A 7,205-nucleotide genomic window follows, 5' to 3' on the forward strand; every position below is an offset into this window, starting at 1 on the left:
CAAGCAGGGCTAGAACCTGGAGGCAGGAACTGATGCAGAGGAAATGGAGAGGTGCTGCTTACTGACATGCTCCTCATGGCTTGCTCATAAAACCTTTCTTTCTTTCTTTCTTTCTTTCTTTTTTTTTTAAGATTTTTAATTCTTTTTTCCTTTTTTAATTTAAATGAGGAACAATCTTATTTTTCATATCAATCCCAGTTTCCTCTTCCTCCTACCCTCCCATGCCCCCCACCAACCTCCCATCCCATCCTTCTTCTGCTCCCCAGGGAGGGTGAGGCCTTCCATGAGGGACCATTAAAGTCTGTCACATCATTTGGGACAGGGCCTAATCCCCCACCCCCACCTCCCGCGCCGCTGCAAATGTATCTAGGCTGAGAGAATATCCCTCTATGGGGAATGGGCTCCCAAAGTCCATTTGTACACTAGGGATAAATATACACTTCCACCACCAGAGGCCCCATAGACTCCCCAGGCCTCCTGACTGACACCCACGTTCAGGGGCCTGGTTCAGTCCTATGCTGGTTTTCCAGCAGTCAGTCTGGGATCCATGAGCTCCCCCTTGTCATAGAAACTTTCTTATAGAACCTAGGACCACCAGGCCAGGGGTGACACCACCTGCAGTAGATTGGGTCCTCCCCCACCAATCACTAATTAAGAAAATGCTCTACAGCACTGGTTCTCAACCTGTGACCTCTTTCTGGGGGAGGGGTCAGCCAACCCTCTCAGCCCACAAGGTTGCTTATCAGATATTTACATTATGATTCATAATAGTAGCAAAATTACAATTACAGCATAGCAATGAAAATAACTTTATGGCTTGAGGGCACTGTAATATAAGGAACTGTATTAAAAGATTGAAGCCGTAGGGAGGTTGAAAACCGCTGATGGACAGGCTTGCCAATAGCTCAGTCTTTTTTTTTTTCCCCAAGACTGGGTTTCTCTGCGTCCTGGAATTCACTCTGTAGACCAGGCTGGCCTGGAACTCACAGAGATCCACCTTCCTCTGCCTCCCCAGTGCTGTGATTAAAGGCGTGTGCCACCACCTCCTGGCCATTAACAGCCCAGTCTTATGGAGGCATATTCTCAATTGAGATTCCCTCCTCTCCAATGACTAGTTGTGTCAAGTAGACATGTAACTAGCTAGCACACAAGTTCTCCCTCTTAATGGCACAAGGCTTCAGCCTTTTTCTTCTCAAAGCACAGAAATCCTGGGAGAAATTCCAATCCCCTGGAATGCCTTGCTTCGTAGTGTGGCAGTGTGCTTCTTCATCCATGCTCCACTTCTTGAAGGATTCACAACTTGCTCATATTGCACCACCAACCTTTGCAGAACATGAGCCTATGGGGACATATTATATTCAAGTGATATCCTCCTGTCTCAGAATATTTTAATTCTTTATTATTTATCTCTCTGTATGTATTTCACACACATGTACACATGTGGGCATTCATGTGCCACTGCCCATGTGTGGAGGTCAAGTGATGATGTGTGGGAGTTGATTCTTTCCTTCTATCATGTGAGTTCCAGAGATCCAACTAAGGTCATCAAGCTTGGTAGCAATTGCTTTTACCACTGGATAAGCCATCTTGCTAGTCCCCAACTTAGAAGAAGAAAAAAAAAAAAAGGAGAGCTAAGAATATAGCTTAATATTAAAGCTCTCATCTAGCAAGTGTCCCAGTCCCAGGGCTGAAAAAAATTAAAGTAAGTAAAATAGATGATGAGGTGAAAATGTTACTTTGAATCAGTGATGAGCCAGGTGGTGGTGACACACATCTTTAATCACAGTACTCCAGAGGCAGAGGCAGGGGAATCTCTGAACTCAAGGCCAGCCTGGTCTACAGAGTTCTCAGAACAAGAGAAATCTTGTCACCAGAAACCAAAAATAAACAAATAAATAAATCAGTGAGGAAAGGTGGCCTTCTCTATGGTGTTTGGACAAACTGGTAATAATTAAATGTTTTTCTGAACAAATGGTTAAGCTAAAATCCAAACATAATCAAAGCCTTAAACATAACACAAGAAAAAGTGAATAACAATTGTGCTAACAGAGTTTGGAAACATGGAAACAGTGGGCTGAGGAAGTGGCTCTGTGGGTAAAGTTCTTGCTATGTAACCATGAGGACCTGAGTAAAATAAAACAGACCCTATGAGAACAAGCCTGTAACCCCAGCACTGAGGAGTGAAGAAGTGAAGATTCTAAGTACTCACTGGCCAGGCATTCTAATCTAAACATGAGCTTCCAGGGTTAGTGAAAGACCCTGTCTCAATAAAAAAGGTTGGGGAAAATAGAGGACACCTGACATTGACCCCTACCCTCTACATGCAAATAGAGAGGTGAGAGCAACAATCTCTCTCTCTCAAACAAAACAATTGAGACAATTAAAAGCAAGAGAAATAAATACAACCACAAAAGCTCAAGGGTCAAGACAAAAAATAAATAACTTGAAGCCTATAAATATTCAATTTTATTTATTATTATTATTGAGCATGAGAGTAATGTATATGTGATTAAGAGTGTGGGCATGTGTATGCTATGAGTCAGTTCTCTTCTTCCACTGTGGGGTATGAGGATCAAACTATGATTGTCAAGTTTGTGCCATAAGCACTTTTACCTTCGTGCCATCTCATAAACCTAACTTTGTCATAATTTTAAAAATATATCTTTAAGGAATACTATAAAAAAAAAAAACTAAAAGACAGCTCCTAAAAAGGGAGGATATGTTGGGAAGTCATATCTAATATAAGGTACTTGCATGTAGACAATGTAAAACTGTGTTTTTAAGGATGTAGAACTCCTAATTTAACAGGTCAATATCCAGGAAGGAGAGGTAAGTCAGCAGGTAAAAGCGCTTGCCACACAAGCCTGAGGATCTGAGTTTTATAGTCAGAGTTCCTGTTCCAGCTGGTCCCGAAGTCATTTAGTCCCAAATAAACACACAGAAGCTTATATTAATTGCAAATTGTTTAGACGATGGCCCAGGCTTCTTATTGGCTAGCTCTCTCTTAACTATTAACCCATTTTTATTAATCTGTGTATCTCCTCATGTACTGGTGATGTCTGAGTCTCTTGCTTCCTCAGCAGCTATATGGCATCTCCTTCACTCCACCTACTACCTTTCACTATCCTTGTTTGGATTTTCTACCTGGCTAAATCCTGCCTGTCCATTGACTGAAACAATAAGAGATATAGCATACAGAAGGACATCCTCCATCAGGGTTTGATCCCAGAGGAATGGTAGAAAGCGAAAACCAACTGCATGCACCAACTTGTGCATGCATGTACCTGCACTCACATGCATCATTATTGGGGGGGGGGTTGTACTTGCCACAGTGCTTGTGTGGAAGACAGCAGACAACTTGCAGGCGCTAGTTCTGGGCTTCCAACATGTGGGTCCTGGGAATCTAACTCAGGCTATCAGGCTTGATAGCAAGTGCTTATACTATAACCATAAGCCATCTCACTTGTCCAATTAACTGGGTGGTAGTGGTGCACGCCTTTAATCCCAGGTCTCAGGAGGCAGAGGCAGGCAGATCTCTGAGTTTAAGGCCAGCCTGATCTACAGAGCAAGTTCCAGGGCAGCCAGGGCTACATAGAGAAACCAAAACAAACAAGCAAACAAAAAGTCCAGTAGCCAATTTAAAAATGACTGAAAGCAGGCTGGAGTGCAGCTTAGTAGTAGAGCACTGCCAAGCTCTTGTGCATGGGCAAAGTTCTTGATTTGATCCCCAGTAAAAGGTTTGGGGTTTCAGATTCAAATCAGACTCAGAGACAGACTGTCCCCTTAGAGATTATTGGAAGAATTACTAATGCCATAGAAAGACAGGTAGACAGCAGCATGGCCAGGGCTCTACTGAGAGTCCAGACCACATGGCAGAGAAGCAGTTCCATAACAAGATGGTTGGCAAAGAGAAAAGTTTCCTTGTGGAGGGCAGTTGGACATTGTTAGGGTAACCAGTTAAAAAATGTTAGGTGATTGATAAACATGTGTCCTGGTGGGCCATTACTAGGCTTAATAAGGCATGAACAGCAAGAATCCAGAGAAACAAGTTAGTTCTAAAGATATAAATCATCTCCATTTAACCAAAATAGAGGAACATTAAAACAAAATAAAACATGCCTTGGCCAACAGTCCTGATTTTTGTTCCTATAGATAGGTGGAGAAGTGAATACTTGCCATTGTTATAGCTCTTTCCTACTGGACATCCTCATTGGGGTGGGGATGGGGGGCATGGCTGTCTGGGAGCAGCTTCTGGTATCAGAAATTCAGGGAAAGGATGTTGTCAACATGTCTTCTAATTAAGAAGTAAGCAGTTTCAGTAATGAAGGTCAGCCAGCAGCCACCTTCTGGTGGGGAATCTTCGAGTAATGAGTGAAAAGGTCCAAATGGGGCCTGAAGAGATGGCTCAGCAGTTAAGAGCAGTGGCTACTCTTCCAGGGGACCCATGTTCAATTTCCAGCACCACAACCATCTGTAACTCCAGTTCCAGGTTATCCAACACCCTCACACAAATACATATGCAGGCAAAACACCAATGTACATAAAAAATTTTAAATTAAAATTTAAAAAGTTCAAATGTCAGGGAAGCATGCAAAGTCCATTGGGGGGGGGAGATCCTTTCTCAATATCCTCTATCCATGCCCACCAATATCTGCCTTGCTACCTAATGTTTCCCCTAAAGATAACTTAGGAGATGGGCATCAAGTTAATCTGGAAAGTTCTGGCTGAAGTTTGGACACATAGGGTTTAGGATCTCCACTCTTGCTGACTTCCAGGCATTGAAGGGCAAAGAAGGGGACCCAGATAGGTAGAGTTAGATTGTCACAGGGTCAGCTAAACATGGATTTGCTGTCAACAAGAGTAGATAAAATTAAGAATCAGTTGAGTATGCAAAGTCAGAAGATAAATAGTCTTACTACCAAGATTGTAACAGGGAAGTTGAGAACACAAGTCCAAAGACTAATAGTGTCATTACCAAGAGTCTAATGGATACAATCCGCTTTTTACTGCAAAGATCCAGGGATTCTATTTCAAAGTTGTTCACCAAGAGGATGAGGGCGTTTGATTATCAGGATTATACAAATGTTGTGGGATAATCTTTTTGTACACTATAAAGATGTGTTTCTGCTAAGGCACCTTCTAAAGAGCTGAATGGCCAATAGCTTGACAGGAGAGGATAGGCAAGACTTCTGGGCAGAGATAGGAACTCTGGGAAGAAGAGAGGAGGGATTTGCCAGCAAGACATACAGCAAGTCAGACGTACATTATGGAGGAGAGGTAACAAGCCACATGGCAGAACACAGATAAATATAAACAGGTTAATTTAAGTTGTAAGAGCTACTTGGGAACAAGACTGAGCTAAGGCCAAGCTTTCACACTTAAAAAAAAGTCTCTGTGTCATTATTTGGGAGCTGGAGGGTCAAAGAAAGTACAACTACATACAAACTATTTTGTTTACAGTTAGGAAAAGTATAATCATCTTCTCATATCTTACAAATGGAGATCTCCACCTGGCCTATTGGGAGATTTTTAACACTTGGATCCTTCATCTCTTTTAAAGCATAGTTTAGTTTAGTTGCTGTTTCATATTACTATCAATTATTTAAAATAATTAAATCATTAGTCATATTTTCCTGCTGGATGCTTAAGACCATATAGGTGGGAATTTAGTCCCCATGGGTCACTTGGGCTTGGAAAGAGACCTGAACTCCCTTAGCCTGTTTTTGCCCCATGTTTGTTTGTGCACCTTGTGCATGCTCGATGCCTGTGTGTGTGTGTGTGGGGGGGGGTCTCAGCCCAGTCACAGAAAGCTGAGCTAGGTCCGAGGAAAGTTAAGTGTGCTGCCTGCTCTTTCCCCAGCCTCTAAGAATCTCAGAGACAATCAGATGAGGCAAGAAATCTAGTCAAGTAGGAACTTGTTTATTGTCCCATAGCAGGCATCTTTTAAATGAAAAGACCGCAGAGAGGGAAAACAGCCAGCCAATGGTTTTAAAGATCAGTCTATCACATGCCTAGGCTACCTCATGCTTTACCTAGTGATCATGAGCTGTTCATGCAGTGATCTCATCTGGTTCAATCTAGGCAATCAATCATCTTTTTTGTTTTTGTAAACAACTCAGGACTCGGTCTCTTTTCTTGCCCTCTGCGCCATCTTTGACTGACTTGTATGCCCTACACCTGTGGAGGTCAGAAGAGGGCATAGGATCCCCTGGAACTAGAGTTATGAATGGTTATAAACCACCCTGTGGGTGATGGGAACTGAACCAGGTCCTCTGCAAGGGCAACGGCTCTTAACCATTGATCCATCTTTCCAAGGCCCCATCAGTCTTTTTTTTAACCAGCTGTGTCATCTGCTGAGGAGGGGTCAGTCCTTGCTGGCTGTGGCTCTCCTTGGAAACACAGAGGGTATATCCTTCCATGTTGGCACTCCTCTTTATAGAATGTATACATGTTAGAATCCAATTTGAGGGAGTCTCATGCACTGTGCACAGGAGGGCAGGTGACTTGCCAGGGCTTCAGAACCTTTCAAGAAACGTCCCCCTTCGGAGCTAGCTGACCTTGGAGAATAAAAGTTAAATAGTGTCCCTTTTACACTTCCTGCCCATGTATGTATAGATCTTCAAATCTGGTTATTAGATACCTAAAAACTTGGGCAAAAACTAAACTGGTTTAGAAATTCTGAATTATACATATTCTTGTTCCTTAAGCTGGTACTTGTAAATGCTATCAAGAACAGATCACTAATTTAAGAGAATCTTCCTGATTTAAGTAGAAGTATGGTTGAACTTTGGCCTTAGATATTTTTAATAATATTTAATTATTACACACATATCATCTCTAGTCTTATCTCTTACATAATATATGAATTTAAGTAGAGGTTTGATTGAACTTTGACCTTAGATATTTTTAATTGCCTTTAATTATTATACATATGTCATGTGTAGTCTTATCGTTGACAGAGCTCATGTACCTTGTCAAAGCTTCCTTAGCTTTATTTTTCCATTCTTGGAACATCCAGCCATCTGAACTTTGAACAGACTTATTATACAGAACTTTGAGCAAAAATATATTTTAAGGATTTTATTTATTTATTTATTTATTATTTATTTATTTATTTAATGAACATGGATGTGTGGGGATGTGCATGCATGGGTGTCATTGGAGACCAGATGAGGATGTCAGATCCCCTAGAATCAAAAGTTACA

Source organism: Phodopus roborovskii, unplaced genomic scaffold (assembly GCF_943737965.1).
Source record: "Phodopus roborovskii unplaced genomic scaffold, PHOROB, whole genome shotgun sequence".
NCBI classification, from domain to species: domain Eukaryota; kingdom Metazoa; phylum Chordata; class Mammalia; order Rodentia; family Cricetidae; genus Phodopus; species Phodopus roborovskii.